Source organism: Sceloporus occidentalis, unplaced genomic scaffold (assembly GCF_023333645.1).
Source record: "Sceloporus occidentalis isolate IW3139 unplaced genomic scaffold, rSceOcc1.0.p SCAF_78, whole genome shotgun sequence".
NCBI classification, from domain to species: Eukaryota; Metazoa; Chordata; class Lepidosauria; order Squamata; family Phrynosomatidae; genus Sceloporus; species Sceloporus occidentalis.
In genome coordinates, this window is record NW_028317058.1 from 1,976,390 (window position 1) to 1,997,855 (window position 21,466).

The 21,466-nt window shown below is 38.0% G+C and overlaps 1 protein-coding gene across 2 annotated transcripts in view; it reads left to right on the top strand.

Moving 5' to 3' along the window:
- LOC149285512 (A disintegrin and metalloproteinase with thrombospondin motifs 6-like) overlaps nucleotides 1-21,466 on the top strand; it is a 123,574-nt gene that overhangs the window by 22,588 nt on the left and 79,520 nt on the right. The gene's annotated exons all lie outside the window — the stretch shown is intronic.

Sequence of the window (21,466 nt, forward strand, 5' to 3'; positions counted from 1 at the left end):
AAGAATGTGTGTGAGTGTACAGTGGTATAGTGAGTGAATGTTGTATGTGTAGTTATTATGGGAAGGGCATGAGCACCCAGGCGTTAAGCATGTACTGAACCCCAAGATTTCTGATGGCAGCCCTGCTCCAAGGGCTGGATTCTGTTACTGGAGATTCATTTATAACTGATTATTGAATGCCAGTTCTTCTATAGACAAAAACCACAGAAAAATTGCATCTCTTCTAATTTTCCTGCCACACATTTTAACTTTATTCCATTCTATTTTAATATAGATCAGGCACATACACTTTAAAATACACGTGCCCTAAGTGCAGCAGGAGCACATTTCTTTATTATAAATATCACATGGACACTAAAAGGGATTTATTACGTCTAAAGCCACAGAATGACTACTGAGTCAAACAAAGCAAAACAGTAACTTTAATTGGATATATATTTATGAATGAGATCAGATATGATGTTCTATCCAACAAGAAGCCTTTAAGCTCCAGGGAATGTGCAGTCACTTTTAGCCATATACAGTACCCTGGCATGGAATTATTTAGCTATATTTTTATTGACGTTCAGCAGGATGCCTTCTGTAGGGCTAATATGAATGAATTATATGTCTGCAGAGTTTTTGTCACTCATCTTTCTGCAAACTATAGCTCAGAATGACTCATATAATCATAACATTCAAACATTTTGCAGTGGAAATGTGTTTTGTAGCATTAAGGTAGGATGTCTGTTATAACATTCACTAATTTATTTCCCAAATGATGGAGAAAGGCCAGCTGAGCAGTCTGCTTTTTGTGCATTCAAAAAATGCTTGCTATTTTTTATTGAAATTTTTATAGGAGCAAAACATGCGTAACTTGAATAAATCTCCAGTTCAGATGGAAGTCTAGCTTTTGGATTAATATTGTTTCAGAGTGTTTTTATAGTAAAATGCGAAGATATAAAAACAAGTAAATTTTTAATTTAAAAAATATGTAGTGGCAGTCCTTTGGGGGGGGGTGCAGTTGGGCTTGATATTAACACATTTTAAGCATTTTATACATTGGGGCTGAATGCCTTAAATTTACACTTTATAAATGGAGAGACACGTGTGTGTGTGTATGTGTATGTATGTATGTATATATATATATATATATATATATATATATATATATATATATATATATATATAGGGCTGCAACTAACGATTATTTTCATAATTGATTAGTTGGCCGATTATTTTGTCGATTAATCGGTTAATCGGATAAAAAAATTAATGTCAATTTTTCATTTATTTAAAATAATTTAATAAACAAATGATGTTAAATACAAACAGCAGAATAAAAAAAACTTGTCTTTATTTCCCAACCAGCCCCTCCAATTTATGCACATTTGAGCCCAGGCTTGCCACGTTGCCTCCCACACATACCACTCCACGCTGCCTCCCACATATACCATGCTGCCTCCCACATATGCCACTGTGCCTGATACGCCTTATACCCCCTGATACACCACTCCATCCCCCCCAGACATGCCACACTGCCTCCCAGACATGCCACACTGCCTCCCAGACATGCCACACTGCCTCCCAGACATGCCACGCTGCCCTCCCTACATATGCCACTCCACTCTACCCCCAGATATACCACTGTGGCCCCAGATATGCCTTATACACCCTGATACACCGCTCCGTCCTCCCCAGACATGCCACATTGCCCTCCCCACATATGCCTTATATACTGTATATGCCTTATACCCCCAGATATGTCACTCCGTCCTCCCCAGATATGCCTTATACCCCCCCGATATCTCATAGTGCCCTCATAGAGTCACAGACCCGTTCACAGCACACCGACACCATACTTTTATAAATAAGTACTGGGTTAATCTTCACTGCCCCCAGGATTTAGATTCCCCTTAGTTTGCCCCCCTTTATCTCTAACTGCACCTTAAGTTAACTTTATTAAATTTAATCAAATTAACTCTCAGTCCTCATCATTAAATTAACCCTAAACACCCCATTAACCATAACTACCCCTAAATTAACTCTAAATACCCCATCAAAACAACTACCCTAAATTAACCCTAAACACCCCATTAACCATAACTGCCCCTAAATTAACCCTAAACACCCCATTAACCACAGCATCCCCTAAATTACCCCAAAGACCCCATCAACCACAGCATCCCCTAAATTAACCCTAAAGACCCCGTCAACCACAACAGCCCCTAAATTAACCCTAAACACACCATTAACCACAACTGCCTCAAATTAACCCCAAACACCCCATTAACCACAGCTGCTCCTAAATTAACCCTAAACACCCTATTAACCATAGCTGCCCCTAAGCACCCCATTAACCATAGCTGCCCCTAAACACCCCATTAACCATAACTGCCCCTAAATTAACCCCCACCTCCCCTAACTTTCAGTAGCCCAAATATTAATTTTATACTTACTGTTAGATGAGTGTCACAGCCATGTGGTTCTGGAGAAGGGAGGGGCGGGGCCAGTTGTCACAGTGATTACAGGGAGGGACTGGTAAGTAGGAGCTGCTGCGAGTCACTGAAACGCATTATATAATGAGGGGTATTTTTCAGAGCGTTTGCTCTGAAAAAACCCTCATTTTATAATCGATAAAAATCGATTCAACTAATCGATAATGAAATTCGTTGGCAACGATTTTCATTATCGATTATTATCGATTTTATCGATTAGTTGTTGCAGCCCTAATATATATATATATATATATATATACACACACCATATTGGCTCGGATATAGGCTGCCCCCGTGTATAGGCCGCACCCTAAAAGTTTGGTGCTTTTTTAAAGAAATTTTTTTTTTAATAGACATGCTGCCCCTCTGTCCCCCCCCGAGATATGCTGCCACTATCCTCCTCCTCCTCCCCCCCGAGATATGCTGCCACTCTGCCCCCCCCCCCGACTTACCAGAGCAGACTCTCGGGTGTCTTGCGGGGCACATCCGCTGAGTCCCGGCACCGGAAGTTGTATACGCGTATTGCGTAGGTGTCCCCCGCCGGCCCCGCAAGACACCCGGGAGTCTGCTCTGGTAAGTCTTGGGGGCAGAGGTAAAACGCATCGTGCGGACGGTCACCGCTGCCGGTGAATGTCTGCACGATGCACTTAGACAACCTCCCGTGCCGGCACCCCCCCCGTGGAAAGTGCTGGCAGGGGAGGCTGTCTGAGCGTATCAGAGAGTAGGATGCAGGTCCCCTGCACCGCTGCGGGGGATCTATATCCTAACCCTGCTGCCTGCCCAGCGCCCGGAACTGCATGTCCCGGGCGTCGGGCGCTAGACCCCGAATATAGGCCGCACCCCCACTTTAAAGACTTAGAGTGGGGGGAAAAAGTGCGGTCTATATTCGAGCCAATACGGTGTGTATATATATACACACACACATGAATAGATATTACTTAAAGGTCCTATAAATGTATTTTGACCATTACAAGTATATTCTGTTCTGGACTGACTAGGCTTTAGGCTTAGGGTTTCAGTTCTAGGAGAGGCAGCCCCCTTTATTGGCGGCAGCCCCTTTTCTGATCAGAGGCATATACCCTCTTTGGAACGAGCTCTGGGTCCCCTAGGCTATGGCCTAAAGTAGCACGCCTGGTACGTACTGTTAATAGTGACTACTCTTGCAGTGTGCAGACTGGGTTATTTATATGTCCTATTATTAGCCATAAGAAATAGTTTATCATCAAAAATATAAGAAGATTTAAAAGCCTTATGACTAAGCCAATGGTGTCTTGTGAAAACACGCAAACGTATAGCTCATAAGTACAGTTTGAGTACTTGAGTTGAAGGTTGAATAACTATAGCAATTTTAATTAATTCCCTGCAAATAGACTATATTGGATGGCAAACAATAAACAGAAAGTAAAGCATCTAGGCAGTAAACCGGGCATATGGTTTTGTCGAGTAAGGAAGGGGCAGGATCCCTTGCAAGCCTTTTCCTAAAAGGAACTGATTTGTTAGGCTGGAGCGACCATGCTGGTGTCTTCGGAGACACTTCTAAAGCCAAGTACCCTGTAGAGTATATGAAGAGCTTTGTCCATGTGCAAAGACAAATGTCTGTAGGATGCCTACAATAAAGTGTATTGTGACACATTGGATCCCGGTGCTGTCCTCTACAAGTAGATCCCCCACCTGACTCCAGCTATTCAGTGCAAAAGTGTGACAGATATATCGGTATTTATCTTTTGCAGCCAGTGCGCATTTTTATTGTGTTGTTCCTTGAATATTTCCTCTTCCGATTCTGAAAGTCCAACCACACCTTGGAATGCTACGTTTTCTCATCCATGGCTTATGGATAAAGAGAAGGAATTGTTTTAGGTCAACTTGGTAGGGATCTGTGGGTTATTGTTGCAAACAATAGGCTTAGGTTAGAATATTTTCTTTTCCAACAAGCCTGTATCATTCATTGCAAAAACATCACTTCCTATCCTACTAAAAGTGTAATTTCACCCGAGTACTTAAATACTTAAAACCCTAAAATAATGACATTAACAGTCAGACGGAATAGTGATATTTTCATTTTTGTTGTACATACCTATCCCACCTTTGTTTCCATTAAATTTCACGGCTTCTGATTGTCAGAGCACATGTAGAGTGGAAACTGTGGATGTGTTGACTTTTTGTTGTCCTTGATGAGCAAAAAATATGTCAAATCAAAGGACCTGTCTTTGGTTCAAAGTTTAGAATGCAGTGCAATGATGTCTTATTTGAAGGTCTGCAGGGGATACATAGCCATCCTGCCACAGAGCTATATTGTTCCTGGTCCTGACACAAATACACCTGTAGTGTAGAACAGGTATTCAGACAGACGTAAGACCCTAGTCTTCCACTAAGCCGACAACAATTATTTGAAATATGTTGAGTAACAGAATAGTATTTTTAGGCTAGTTGTAATTTTACTATATTAGGCACATTTATTTTTTACAATGCTATAAAATTGATGACATTTCTTTTTGTTAGTGTTCAAAGTACATCACATGCTTCATCTCACACCGAAGAGCTGAATGACGCTCATGCCTAAATGTGGCCTGAGTTAAAACAGACAGCTTTAGGTGAGCTGATGGACATCCATCATGTTCCCCTTATTTTTAGCCTTTTTCTTATGATGGTAATTATTTTAAATGTTAAAATAAATAATTGTTATAATATTTGATTTCTGAAGTTTTAATTTTATAGCCCTAGAAACCAGCTTGTTTTGATGTTTTTGCTTATAGGATGCCGGTTAACTCTTAACCATGCCTAAAGACCCTTAATTCTTCACTCTCTTCCTTGCCAGTATGAAAACCTTCTGGGGTAACCAGTTTTGAAATGTATATAGCACTTCTATATAAATGGACTCAAAACAATTATAATTTCAAAGAAGTGATTGTGATCAGATATTTCTGCCAGACTCGAAAAATAATATCGCTTTTTTCTAATGAGCTCATGGAATCAGTTTGAAACATATATGTCTACACTTAAGTGTAGATATAACTTTAAAAATTACATGAGAAGCCTGTCTTAATTAGTACAAAAACAAATTAGACAGACAAGAAATGTAACAGCAACATAATAAAACTTGTTTATTTTTTATAATGTGAGGATATTCACATTTCTATAGCGCACACATTAAAAAGGCAGTGACTATATTAACAATGTAGTACGCAACTTGCTTAAAGGATTGGACAAACTCACAATCTGTAATTGCACTAAAAGCATAAGAAAGCAGGATGCCAGTTAGGCACAAAAGTCTTGAGTTCTAACTTCTTAGAAGTTCACCTATACTCACTGCAAATTAGATGGAATTGTCCCTCAATTGTGCAAAATGTTCCCGAGGTTCCTCACTTCATGCATGGTGAAAACATTAAGAAAATAAACATCTTTATATTTTGAAAAACCTTACAATGTTATGTATCTGTTATACCTGCTGCCCTTTTAATTCATGGACACATAATAAACATATTCTAGTGATTGATTGTCTAGGTTATGTGTGTTCCTCAGGTTGACTTGGCCTTCAGCCTGCAAGCTTAGTCTAAATGCGACCGCGATCCAAGTGTTGTGTCTTACTATATTCTGGCACAGTCTTAGCAACCTAAACACATGGAGGCACTTACTGAACTCTTACTTCCAGGAGCTGGAGGAAGGCCTGGTTATTCTGTAAGCTATCAGAATTGTATCATGCAATGCTTTTCAGATATTCCCATTCTTGCCTTTCATGGTAACATAGACAGGTCTTCAAGAATTTTCAGCTGCCGTGTAAATCACATAAAAACATCAGACTCATGCTCTATTTAATTTTGGGATGAGAAACAGGGAAACAAAAGAAGAAAGAGAGAAAAAAAAATCAGAGGTCAAGTCTTTTTGTTTGCCAAAGACCCCTGTGGTTGTATAGTAGGCCCACTCGTTAAGTGGCAGACAGAAAACTGAATTCTGTCTTTATCTTTCTTTCACGTTACTTTATATTTCCTTTTTTATGTATCTCAGGATTGTGATAACGGGGTATCTGAATTCCTAAATGTCAGTTCCTGTGCCTCCCTCCTAGCCGCATATACTAATGGACTCAATAGCTTGTTTCAACGAAGCTGCATTATTTTAATGGGGGGGGTTTAGGAAAAAATGCTATTTTGTTACTGTTTACTTATCTTAACTCTTACAGTGCCAGAGGACTGTTGAATCTGACTTTATCCATAACTGTTTTCCTTTAACTTTTTTCCCCATAAATGTTTAACTGCTTATAAAAAAGTTCAAAATTTTGTTGATTGGCACATTTCCTGTAAAAAAAATCGTAAAAGTGAAATGCAATTACAATTTTCTGCAATTTGATTTCTTTCTTTGCTAAGGATTTTGCCGGAATATTCACAGAGCAGGGATGATAACAAAAACGTTTTATAAGCTTTAAGATATTGTTCAGAATTGTGAATTGGGTTCCTTAGAAAAACATGTACTTTTGGTTTAAATTGTTTGCTAAAAGCTGTGAAGCTTGGTCTTCATTACCTTAACTAATTAAAAGTTTAAAGTAATATACAGTATCATCCAGCTTTTTCAGAACCTGTAAACATACAGAATGAAGTAGAGGATCATACTATTTCTGGAAATAGCAACATGGTGTACATCTACCCTTTATGTAGCCAACATGTCCCCATCAATGGTTAGAGGGATGCAAACAAAAGGAAATCTGTAAAATTCATTCTAGATTAGACTTGACGAAGAAGAATATTTGAAAGTTAAGTCAGTTCTTTAATTATGCCACTGTGGGGGTCCAGCAACTTTTACATACTACACCTTTTATTTCATTTAGCTCCAGAACATCTGTGCTTATTTCGGTGAGTAAGGATCCCCTCTGGATCCTGTGAATATAATATCCTGTCAATATAAAATGAGTGTGAATTACTAGACGATTATTTATTTGGCCTAAAACACCATGAATAGCAGAATATTCGCATGCATGACTATGCATTTGACCCATCAGAACACCACTGGATGAGCTTTCCTGCCGTTGATTTCAGTATATGCTGGTTTGTTATGTCCTGTTCACCCCTTGTACAGCGCTTCAGAATATGATGGTGCTATGTGAATGAATAATAATAATTGGGCCACCTGATGCTTTAGTAAAAAGAAAGCCGACATAAAATAGCTTGATGACCCAAATGTGAAGCACTTGTCAAGCAGGCTCTTATATTTTAAATGCCCCCTTTCTTCTACCATATTCTCCTTCTTAATTCACTGACTTGGATGACTCAGGTTTTTATGGCAGATGAAAGTCTTGTTGAATAGCTGTTATTTACTGACATGTCGTAAAGCCCTTTAACAAGGCAATGAAGCCGTTAATGAATTCCTCCCTGATCTATTGATCCAGAATGATGTTATTACATGTTTACTGCCCTGCAGTAACATGCTGCAATTGCATCTAGCAACATGCATTCAAAAATGTGGGGAAATGTATATATTGGCTTAAAATAAGGCATTAAATGCAAATGTTTCAAGATAAAAATGACAGTAATTAAAAAACAGTAAATCTGCCCGTACTGATTTGACACACGACTCTAATTTTATTTCTCATCAACAGTTTATATTAACACATTTATTAGCTAACTTACTGTAGTTTTGATGAATATACTGAAATATATGTGGAAAGCATGGTATATTTACTGATACCACATTAATCATTTTTGATAGATGTATCATTAAGGTCAACAAAGACAGTTTAAAAGAGAGACCAACTTTTATTTTGTAGTGTGTTGTGTTTCCGTGTAATTATGGTAGAAGTTTTGTAAGTTTGGTATGAAGCCAGGTCTATTAGCGAGATAGGGCGATCATTGTCTTTTCAGCGTCTTTTGTGCGGCTTTCGAGCGTTTACACGTTTTGTGGTGGAAATGACCTGACGGTTGCAATGAAAATTTACTTATCAACGCATGTCATATGTGTTGATAAGTACATTTTCATTTTACATGCATGCTTTGGACCCATTGTGTACATTAATGGTGGTATGCCTGTATTTCATAAAAAATCAGTTTCCATCTACAATAGTCATTTACAACATTAACAATGGCTACACTGTAAGTCCGATCCATTTGATGTTATTTTAATGGATAGAATTTGCTTTTCCAAGCCCCAAACTTTTAAACTGATAAATACTGTATATATATGTTGGGGTCTTTGCACATGATTATTTCCCTGCCATTGGTGCTTAAGTAACAAATGTGTAACCTTGGTTTATGTCATGATTGTTGAATAGAGACAACAACATTTTTCTTAATGTGAAGAGCTGAGCTCTGAATGACCATTGACATTGTCCGCGACAGCTGGTGGTAACTTTAAGGGAATGATGGTCACTAACAGATTGGCTGCTTTGAGTTGAAACATTTTATCTCAAGGCATAATCTGGTCCTGCATGGGAGAGAAACATGGCAGGGTTTGTCTATTGTAACGCACAGATAACATGTCATTACTAATCATTTGACATGCAATTGGGCCAAAAATGGACAAAAAAGGACAATTTTTTTGTTACTTTTTGGCCCATTCGTTTTCAGACAATGATTTCCATTTTCACATGAAAATCAGGGGGCCTTTTAGATTTGGAAACAAAATACGTTGTCCCATGTTTACTCTTACTCACTCTTTCGCTCACTCTCTCACAATCTCTCTCATGCTCTCTGAATGCTCTCTCTCCCTACTTTCTCTGCTGCCCAGTTCTCCTGCTCTGCATTATCTTGTTCTCTCATTTTTCGTCCTCCACATCTCTGTGGACATAACCTTCTGGTAAAATTCCAACATTACCGGAAGCTCCCCCATTTTGGCCAAAGTTCACATAGGGTTATCTTAGGACAAAATGCCAGAGATTCTGGTGGCGTCCTCTATCCTGACACTGCAATCAGGGGAGAGGACGTCACCAGAAGTCACTGCCATTTTGGTAGAAGTTCAAATGAGATTATTTTAGGGCAAAATGGAGAAGGTAGAGAGACAATCAGAAAGTCAGAGAGAGTGTGAGTGAAAGCGCTCAAGGATTTCAGATAAAAATATTCAGAGCTTTTAGCTTTGTTTTCACCCGTTTCATGGGAGGTCTGGCAGGTATTGGGTTATTTCACTGTATTTTTTGAATGTGGGGATTCTATGTAAACAAGTGCCCTTTTCTGGAATAATATGTTTGTCTGGTAGGTCCATACGGTTATGTGCATTTCACCTGAAACCATGATGTTTATTGTTTTATGTGTGTTTTAACCACTAGTTAAATAATTTAATAGTGAGCTCAGCTGATTTATCATGCTTTCCCAATTTACTGGAATAATTGAATGATTCAGTTCAGTTATGCATCAGTTCTTAAAATTAACACCCACATATAGTCAACAGTCGTGGTTAATCTGGATTCACAGGGGCATTTGGGGATACTAATGGTTTGTGCTCACTGGCGGATGCTGCTGTCTGAGGACTTCTCTTACAATCCTGACTGGTTCACAAGATCTTCAGTGAATGAAGAATACGTGTAGATCCTCGAGACTGAATTTTATATTTATTAATGTATAGCAGTATACAATAAAGAGCCTTTGCTTTTTTTGTTCACAACAATAATTTAGAACTTTTCTTTATGCTTCAAGCAGTATGTTTGTTCAGCAAATAAAGAACCATTTGTATCCTCCTTTTAAATGTGGAGGGATAAAAAAGTAGGATTCCCCTACCTTACCAGCAAACTACCCCATTGTTCTCATATTTATTTGTGAACATTTTAGTTGTCAGTACTGTATGTTACATAGTTACATAGTGTGTAAGGTTGAAAAAAGACCTAAGTCCATCAAGTTCAACCCTTCTACCTAACCTTCCTATTCTTGATCCAAAAGAAGGCAAAAAAAAACCCCCTAATTAAGCTACTTCGAATTCTGCCATCAGGGGGAAAAATTCCTTCTTGACTCGAAGAGGCAATCGGATTTCTCCTTGGATCAAGAAGCTCTTAAATATTAATGTTATTCTATTTATATCCCTGTATGTCATGCCTTTCTAAGAAAATATCGAGGCCCCTTTTGAAGGTATCTAATGTATTGGATAACACCACTTCCCTTGGAAGTGAATTCCATACCTTTATTGTCCTCACTGTAAAGAATCCCTTCCTTTGTCGTCTATGAATGTATAAATAACTTTCTGATAATTTACTCATTGCTCTCCTTTAACATGTGGTCATTATAAATAACAATTCTAAATAGAATTTAGTGCTATGGACCTAGACATGGGTGCTTTGGCAATTTAATTTAATCAAATTCTTTCATTTTGAAAGATTCTGTCTTTTCTAGCATGGTGCCAAAATATTGGTACAGTACATTTACTGTGCAAAATGGATAGAGATCTGAGTTTGGGTATTGTAAGCCTGACATCTGCCAGGGAAATATTTGGATTTCGGTTTAGGGCTGATATTTAAGGATACATATTTAACACCAAAATAATATTTATAGTAGTCAACAAGATTTCATAAAGAACAAGTCACGTTATATTAATTAATATTATTGGAGATTTGGGTCTAATTATATTTTATTAGTAGAAGAATTTATTATTATTTATTATCATCAATATATTCTAATTCTATCGTTCATAGTGTATTACCTTTTATGTATGTTTTGTGACATTTCTATGCAAAACATATAATAGATTAGAATAGATTTTGACACAGATCGTGTTGAATGGAGGGAAATTGTCCCTTTAAATCAGTCTGATGCTGGCCCCACATTATCTCGGAAACGATCGCCATTGGCTCAGAGGACCTGAAACATTGTTCATTGTAAGTAACAGTCCTCTCAGTGTTCCAATACTGTTTATCTTCATACTCATTGGTTTATCCTAAAAGAGTGTTGGCATCCTCTTATCTCAAGTGAAATACACTCAACACTTGTTTCCTTATTTTAGGAAACTCAATTACAACTGACAGAAAACTTCAGTTGTGACCTGTTGTGCTGAGCGGTGGAGCGGTTTTCGAGGAAAGGAGTATAATAGACAATGAGAAGCCTTTTTCATTCTTGTCCCTCTTCCTTTCTTCTGCATATATTGGATCGCTAGATATTTCATCTTAGACATTTTCCAGTGCGCTGCATGGAAGCTGAATGTTTATGAAGCATTAGGATGCTTGTAGGAGACAGTGTTCCCTTTAAGTTGAGCATTCCTGTATTGAAATAGTTAAGAGCAATAATAAAAAGGAAATTATTTATACTTTTTTAATTTATTTTAATATTTTTTTAAAAACAAAAAATAAAAATGCATGGGAGCAATTACCACCAAAAGCATCCTTGCACTTTACTAGCACCCTTAACTATTTACGTGTGCTTCCTGGCACTCCGGTGCTGAAGGGGTTAAAGAACAGACCCTGGAGCATGCAATCGTTTTAAATGTCATCTGCAAATATTTTCTCAAAAAATAAAACTCTCAAGCCAAGTCTAGCTTCCAGTCATATGGCTGAGTAATTTTCGACTGATGTAACTGCTGTTCTTGCCAACGTTGAACTCATGGGGGTTCTGAAGAAAATACCTTTAAAAATTGTGGACTTTTAATAATTGTTATTTAGGCTTTGTTGTTTCTCTGAACAGTCCCCATGAGGCACTATCTGGGGGTCTCCTCCTGGCTTTGAGGTCTCCCCAAACATCTGTGGTTAACTCATCTTACATCATTTTGCCTGATGATGCCCTATTTTTTCATGCTGTTAATAACTAGTGGCATTGTATTAACTAGTTACTTTAACTAGACACCCACTTTTGTTTTAATTCGGAAGTAGCCCAAAGGTAGTTCTTGACTGTTCCCGTAATTCTAGGTCAGACTCTGGCTGTGGACCAACATAGGGAAAGCTACCTGTTCTTCACCCCCCGGCCCGAGTATTTAAATAACCTATTTTATGTTTAATAAATCCAGTTTGGAGAAAGAGAAAATATTTTCTGAAGAGACAACTTGTGATTTTTTAATTAAAATAGAGAACTATTCAGGAAAGTGACTAATATGAGGCTATTGCTTTAACCTCTTGACTGAAGGAGTTTCACCTTCTCTGAACTTCTGACTTTGGTACATTCAGACAGGCATGTGGCTGGCTCTGTCTGCTGGTAACAGAAACATTCATTAACTATGTGTTGTTCCTGAGGATCTTCTTAATGTGTCCAGTATAACCCGTGGCAAGGGGGAGCTGGCTTGGGCCACAAGATGCTTTAGGGAACAGCGGAGAGCTGGCAAGGTGGGGCAATTGCCTTCTGGATGTCTCCAACTACAAGATTTTGACCCACTGCCTGAACTTTATTTCTACTTGTAGTTCTGAATATATGGATAGCAGGGCGTTAAGCATATCAGGGGCTGTCTGTATCACTTTGATGCTTTGATGGTTTTTTTTTCTCTTCGTTTCTTAACATCTACAAACTTTAGGAGACTGCTACCGCTTTCTGACCATGAAGACCAAGAGACCATTTCTAAACCCTTTACTTATGCATGTCTGTTTGCAGCCCCTTAGCATTGTGTATCAATTCTTTATTGTATACATGGCGTTCATGAAGATCACTGACGTGTTTTTTGTGCTCGGGCTGCATCTGGTTTATGAGTAAGGTGTGAGGTTTCATGTTCCATCACCTGGGTAACATTTTTTGTTGGGACTTTTCAATGCTCCAGAAAATATCTGGGATTTACAGTATGCCTACAGAAGCTTGAAAACGTTAGCAGCCCATTAACTGCAGGATATGGATTATGAGGTTCACTGGAAAGTTGTTAAAATAAGACAGAACAAATGCAGTGGAGCAAAACAAAAAAACAAATGCATTCACGTTGGCAGTTTCATGCCTAGATTTTGCAGGCAGTAAATGGATTGTCTTGGGTTTGAAACAAGTACTGGGAGCTAATCTGGATTTCTTCCATTGTTTATGTCTAATATTCAATATGCTTTTTACCTTTAAGTATTCTCAAAGATTCTCTAAATGCCCCTGTTTTCTCCCACTCTTCCTAATTGCTGTTTACTACTGAAGATGTGAGCTCTGAGGTTTTGAAAGTATATGTTTATCCCACATGTATGTCGACTCACTAAAAGGTACTGCAGGCTCCTAAACATTTTGTTGTTGCTTTGATATTCTGAAACTGCTTCTTCTTTAACCCCTTAAGGACAATGGGCGGTCCCTAAACCCATTGAAAACAATGCATTTTGAGCCTGTACATGTACGGGCTTTGTCATTAAGGGGTTAAATTTCCATTGGATTGATTTGAATGCACTGTTCATTAAACTACTAGTTTACTCAGTTACAAAGATAGAGAAGAAAAAAAAAACCATCCTATTGTGTAATTCATTAGCAGAATATTGACGGATGCATTAAATATTTTAAAGAATCAGGGTGATCACAACACTGCGAACAGTATACCAAATGAAGGGAACCCAAATTATTTACATATACGTTCATCTCCTACATCAGATTGTACAGCCCTATTATACCTTCATACTGAACTAGAACATAGAACCTGATAGCACATAAGAACCGTTCGGGACATCTAGTATGCCTATTTCCTTGGTCTCGTCTTCAAGTTAACCATATGCCCGTCCAATGCATATCCAACTCTTTTGCTGGGAGGCAGCACCACTTATCTACTGAAGCATATTTATACCAATCAACTCTTGAATAATATTTTAAAAGTGGTCTTATCACCATACCAACCAGAGGAATATCACTGCTCATTGCAACATTCTGTTGGTGGGTGATAAGACCACGTTTCATTTTTTGTATCAGAACTGATCATCGAAAATTGCATGTAGTGCAAGGGAGCAAGAGGCATTCAAGTAGAGAAAAGAAAACAATGTTTCATTGCCAACAGCCATACATGCCAGATATGGATCTTCATATAATAATAGAAAAAAACCCTCATTGTCAGCGTGGGTTATGTTGACCTTCTCGATAACTGTAGGAATATTGTTTCAGCAGCTTGGGATATATAAAAAGGAATGCTAGTGAAAGTGGCAAAGTTACCAGTATCTTTTTTTTTTTTTGCTTATCTGCTTGTTGAAATGCTGATAAGGAAAAAGATATCGTTAACAGGACTCATTGTCCTTTGGGTCTGTGACCGTAGTAGGAATCTGTAGAATTATTATTATAATTAATAAATGTTGTGTTTAATGGTACAATCCCCATGGAAATGCTAAAAGGAACTCTATATGGAATAATGGAAACACCATACAATATCTCTTCTTGCTTATGTTTTCCCTTGAATGCAAGTGTGGATGTTGACAGCTCATTAAAGTTGATAATGCAGGTCTAAGAACGCATTAGTATTCAGAGTTATCAGGATTTTAATTGTGAAAATCATTACATAGTTTTAACAATAATCCATGTTTTTCGCAGTAAATTAAATCCTGGGTGCAAAAGCATCCAGATCTCGGCTTAGTTCGGAAAACGCAAGCTAGGGCCCCTATGGATATCTTGAATCTAAGACAAGACCAAGGACTTATTAGGGTGTGAGTCTTTTACAGCAGGAAACACAAGCAGACTAGATGGAGCGAAAGGTTCTTTTCTGCCAGCGTATTCTGTGTATGGCACTCTCAGGTTTACTACTAAACCACATACATGGCTTGTTAAAATGTAATAAGTCAGCCTTCAACTAACACGGATGTAATCACAAATATTACTTATTGCAGCTGGCAACCCTTCACCTAAGTAAGAAACCAACAAGACTATCTGTCTAAATATCCTTTGCAATTTAAGGAAGTTGAAAGCTACTTATTAAATTGACAAGTGTATATACTTAATCACTTACAAGCATTATTTTATTTGTTTTTTCCATTCTATTGGTTCATTCCCAAATAGTATTTTTATTAATTTATATTATTATTATTATTATTATTTATTGTTTTATATAGCACCATCAAATTCCGTAGCGCTGTACAATGGGTAGACAGGACATAACAAGTAGTATGTAACATAAGAAATTGACTAACAGAGACAACAGGTGAGGAGGGCCCTGCTCAAACGAGCTTACAGTCTATATAGCGCCATCTCTAGAGTGTAAGCATGCTAACAGAATGAATCGGCTTGTCTTTGTCTCAATTCTAGTTTTGTCATTCTCTTTGAATATATGTATTGTAAGAAGCGCTAATAATAATATTACACGGCACTCTACAACATGGATTGCATCACAGAACAGTTTGGAAACAAAAGTTGAGAAGTGCCCTGTTGAAACAAATCATTGGAGCTCATCGACTATTCCGCATAGTGGTTAAATGGCTAAAATGCATTAAAGGAGATGAGCAGAAAAAAACAGGCTTTAATTAGTGATTAATACAGCTTCTAAGGCAATGATTTCTAGCAGTTGTTTTATGATCAAGCAAGTAATGCATTCTAGTTTGACCAGAGTTCATTTTAGACAGAACATTGACCCCATGCATTTTAATTTTTTTCCTGTGGAATGCTAATTATTTATTTTTTTGACAGAGATCATGCATTCCACTAATGAGATAATGGTAAAAGGTCAAAAATCAGATTTCATTATGCAGAGCCCTTTGAAGACTAAGAGTCATTTATGAGACGGAAATGTGGAAGCTGAAATGTTTTGTGAGTTCCAGTGAAAACAGCTTGTTGTCCGCTGCAGGATGGATATTAATGGGGGGGGGGGGTTTGCTTAGATATTTTGAGGCATTGTTATAGCTAAGAGTCTTTTGGGATACCTTTCTGGACAGTTATTTAGCAAGAATAAACTTCCCGGTTCTCAATAGCCTTTCTGTATTGGTAAGTGCCGGAATATATTGCAGTCACCTTAGTATTCTATTTTGATTGGGAAATCAAGCAAATGTTAAGGTTTTTTTTACATGAAGTTTTCAGTGTTTCCATTACTGAAATACAGGGACTTTTTAAATGTAATAAATGAGGCTAGTCAAGATGTGGTAAGAATTTGCTAGGAGACTGAGCAGTAAAATGAAACAATCTTGAAATCTATATATCTGCTTGAGCTAGAGCCACTAAATTGTGTATAATTGATAATCCTCGTTTTATCAATATATCTGTAATTAGATAACAGCTGGTATAACCTGTAGTCATTGTGGTTTCTTAATACCCCAGCGTCATAGTGCCATCTTAAGTTCTGGAGATCTCTGGACACTGGAGAAAATAAGATATATTAACCAATATATGCACAAAATATAGTTTTGAGTGACATCAAAGTACAATGATTACGTAACATGGAGTATGCAGTTTGAGCAACTGTGGTTTTTTAGATCTCCATGAAAAGCCACCAGATGCTACTCTATGTAATGGTTACTTTTGAAATAAATATAGGACCTTAAACTGTATATTTACCAGGCCAATATGGCTTTTTCCATAATTTAAGGGTATTTCACGGTTGAGTAGATGGATGATGACTATGGGAGCATCAGAGAATGCTTTAACAGGACTCAACGCATTTTTGGACTTAACACCTAACTCTTTTCCTTGTGCTTGTCTCTGTTAATGGAGCTGCATATTTGAAATAATAGAAAGGTCAAACAGAATCCTTTTGACTAGAGGTCTTAAGAATACCCTTCTTTTAGTTGTATTCCTTTTTTTTTTTTTTTTTTTTTTAACAAGCATGAAAGACATGATGGACAGTGAACATTTTCTGTGAAGTCAATACTATTCTATGTAAGTTGAGTTTTCAGTCAACTTAAGGGTTACACGGACTGACCAAACTTGCATGGTTTGAATGGTAATACTTGCAAAACAATTGCAAATGTGTTTGAATTTTGCACATTTCGGACGAGAGCATGCAAGTTGAACGAATGCCCTTAGCTGAAATTTGGAGAAAAAAATAGTAAAAAAACACCCTCCAGTATAAATAGTTTGTCAAGAAAGATTAAAAAACTAAGACATGATTGAAAAAACAAATCTGAAAAAACGAGCCCCCAAAACCCCTATTTATCAAGGGGAAGCTCATGATCAGCCACTTCTTCCTCGAACCCTTGTGTGCTAGGGTGGGGTAATAAAATAATCCTTTGGGAGGTCTAAGCGCAAGTCCAATTTTTCCAATTTGTGCGAGTTTACTGCTACAAATTCACATTTTTAGCCAACAACCATACACTCGCATTTTAGTTAAAAGACCCTATTGACTACCTTTTGGCCCATTCAGGTTTATTGGATATAGCAGAGTTTCTAAAGCTGAAGTTGGCTCAGGAAAGCTAGTATTGACCAAAATTTAAATTTTGGAGGCTGTGGCACTTAACGTGTTCTTTATGAAAATTCTTTTTGAAATGCATTAGACACATTTAGTCAATCCTAATGGAAAACTAGCCTTGTGCCATAAAGTTAGTAATGCAGATCCAGTGGATAGATTAGTAAATGTGTTCTTGTAGTTGCACGCTACTTTTATTTTTTGTTGGCATTCAAGTACTAATGTGGAATACACTATTTTATTCATACATATGTTAATTTCCTGAGGTGCATTTTAGTATCTTTACTTTATTTACTGATTATTTGATTATTCTTTTAGTTATTGTTTATGGAATGAAACAATACAAACCGCACAAAATGGAATCATGTCAAAGTCAAACACCTAAAATAAAACAATAGCATTGTTATATATATATATATATATATATATATAACAATGATCCAAAATATTGCAGAAGACACAAAAATGCACAAGAAAATAGAAAAATAGTGCCAGACAATGTTGAAATGTATTTTCATTTATTTAAACAACTTACTATTTCTATTGTTAAGAAATATTAAAAGAAAATACAATTATATTCCATTTTTTACGACCTAAGCACTTGTTCATTTCTTTGATATCATTTTCTTCTCGCCCAAAATACGCTTTAAAAATAAAGATTACCCTTTCCTTTCCTTCTATGTTACCCTTTAATAATGTATGTTAAAGGGTAACATGTATGTAAATTACGTGTTCATATGTATTGTTATTGTTATCAATTTAATGCTAACAATTTAACACTATACTTTATTAAACTGGTATATATAAATTAATCCCCTATTTCACTTTATTAAACTTAATTTTTTAGATTCAAGTTTTTCTAAAATAATTTTTAGCCAAGTATGTTATGCATTTCAGTAAAGATAAAAATAATCGATTGATTGCCCAAATATTTACACATTACACTGGATAGTAATGATATGTTCATCTGTCTTATGACCTGCTTTTTATTTGTTCAAATGCATGTGCAAGTATATCTCCTGAAACTAACAATTTAACTTTAGCCACAGTCTGAAATCCCATTTACACCCCAGACGTTTGGATAGCTGTGGCAGTCTTTTAAAGTCAAACAATACTAATAATAGAAAAGTTATTTTTGCTTTAACATACATTATATTATACGTTTCCTCCCCTTGGTTAAAATTGCTCATTTTTTATTTCAAATTTCTATTTTAAGGTCAGCAAATAAAAACAGAATTATTATTTTAGTTTGGGGTCGGAGTGCTGTGGTGGAATACCACTTTATGTTAAACCAAGTAGACAGTGGATTTTTGGGCAGGGTATAGAAAGTGGGGTTGCTTTCTTTGTTGTTGAAAGTATTGTGTTGCATGTAAAACCTAGTATGTTATTAAAAGAAGGGGTTGTGGTGGTGATGACCACCATATTGCCGCTGACAGAATGTTAAATACCGTATTTGCTCGATTATAAGACGAGGTTTTTTTCAGAGCAAATGCTCTGAAAAATACCCCTCGTCTTCTAATCGGGGTCGTCTTCTAATCAGACCTCAAATAGAGTCTGATTAGGAGACTAAGATCCAGATCCCCCGCACCGCTGCAGGGGACCTGGATCCTCCTGTCTCCCCCCCCCCACACTTACTTACCGGTGCTTCCTGCTGTATTGCCGGGTCAGCGGGTTGACGTCTACGCAATCCGCGTAGACAACGTCCGCTGCAGCCGGAAGGAGGTGTGGCTAGCAGCGGGGGTTGTCTGCGTCCGTCGCGCAAACCTTCCCCGACTGTCAGAGATCAGAGTTCCCCGCACCGGTGCGGGGAACTCTGATCTCTGACAGCCGGGGAAAGTATACGCGACGGACGGATACAAACCCCCGCTGCCAACTCCACCTCCTTCCGGCTGCAGCAGAAGGCGACGTCAACCCGCTGCCCCGGCTGGAAGCACCGGTAAGAGAGGGCTGAGAGGGGAGGGGAGGGGAGAGTGTGTGTGTGTGTGTGTGTTAGTTAAATGGGGGTATAGGGTGTGTGTGTGTGTGTGTGTGTGTGTGTTAAATGGGGGCATAGGGCATTTCTGGAGTGGCGTTAAGGGGGCATTTAATAGAGCACTCTGCCTCCTGAAATGCCTTATACACCTATATGCCACTCTGCCCCATAATATGCATTTTAACCCCCTAAATGCCAGAATGGGATATAGGGGTATAAGGCATTTCTGGAGGCAGAGTGGCATATAGGGGTATAAGGCATTTCTGGAGGCAGAGTGGCACATAGGGGGTCAAAAGGCATACCATGGGGCACAGTGGCATATAGAGGGTTAAAAGGCATATCATGGGCCACAGTGCCATATTGGAGTGGCAAGCCTGGGGGCAGATGTGCGTAACTGGGGGACAGGTTGGAAAATACAAGAAATAAAAACAAAAAAAATATTTTTCTCAATCATAGCTTTTATTAAAAAAAATAGTTTACATGAATTAACATTTACTGGTAAAACTTTTTTCCTTTAGGGTCGTCTTATATTCAGGCTTTTTCTTTTTTTCCTAAGTTAATATTCAGATTTTGGGGGGTCGTCTTATAATCAGGGTCGTCTTATAATCGAGCAAATACGGTATGTTTAACGCCTTTGCCCCTGGAAGAGAACAGGATTCGCTACAAACTATGCTCGGAGAGAGAGTGAAGCCACAAATAAAACAATGCCTCTAGTAGTGGAAACAATTAAAATATAAATAGCTTTCCATTACAGCAGGCTTAGACCTAACGTGAACAAAAAATGTGTAGAAAAATACAGATTTTAGGTTCTTATTTCAATGTGTATGACGCAAAGGGAATTGTTGGTGCTCTTAAGTGCTTTGTTTGTAAAGTTCCTTTATCCTTATGGAGTTGCTCAGAACTACTGCATTGGATTTACCCTGTCTTCCAAGAAGAGTCCAAAACTGCGGTCAGGGGAAGTTGTGGGTGTATTATGGGACCCTGATCACTGGGCAGAGAGATATTCTAGCTTTTTTCTTTCACAAGCAAGAGCATTATATTATGTATTTATTATTTCATAAAGCATCATAATATTCTGCAGTGATGATGTCATATCCCTGCGCTCCCTCTCCTAAAGGTGCACAGGCTTTAAGATCAGACCTCAGAGCTATAACGGCCTATTGAGCAGCAGCACACCAGCGGGCCTGGTCACCCAAGAGGATCACCCCCTGGACCTGCCACCACAGGCCTAGTCAGCCTAAGCCAGGATAAATCACTGAAAGTATAAGCAATGCTTTATCTGTCTTTTAAACTTGTTCAAGGATACTATGCACTTGAGAGATTATTGTGGAGACCGGCAGCTACGCTTAGCAGCAGCTTCCATACACTGATTTCTAAACAGGGAGAGCATCTTTTTCTGCAGCCATGTATTTTATAATTTGCTTGAGGTTTGTGCTGTACTCCACTTGTGAGCCTAAAGGGTTAAGAAGCAGGTGATCCCCCAAGATTCCAGTTTTACCTTTTTTCCTGCAACTGGCCATTGTCCAGTTGGCTTGTTGCCAGAGCCTGTGATTATGTTGCTTGTGGTTACACTGGCTATGCTGAAGTTCCCGACACTCTACTTGCTGGCGGATAGTTAGACTGATTTGTGGTTTAACTATTGGAGCAGAGATAAAAGACAAAGACTAAATATATTTAAAATTTTCCTATCGTTTCCGAAAGACTCGCGTGCGGAGAGCAAAGGAAACGGATTGCAGATTGTCTTTGTAGGTTCCAAACGCTAGTGTCCCACTTACCAGTATGCCAGATCAGATATGCTGATTCAGGTGTCCTAAAAAAGCCTGCAAATGCCAAAAAAACGTACAGATCCCTCTGGGTTGGATGGAATTAAAAAGGTGAG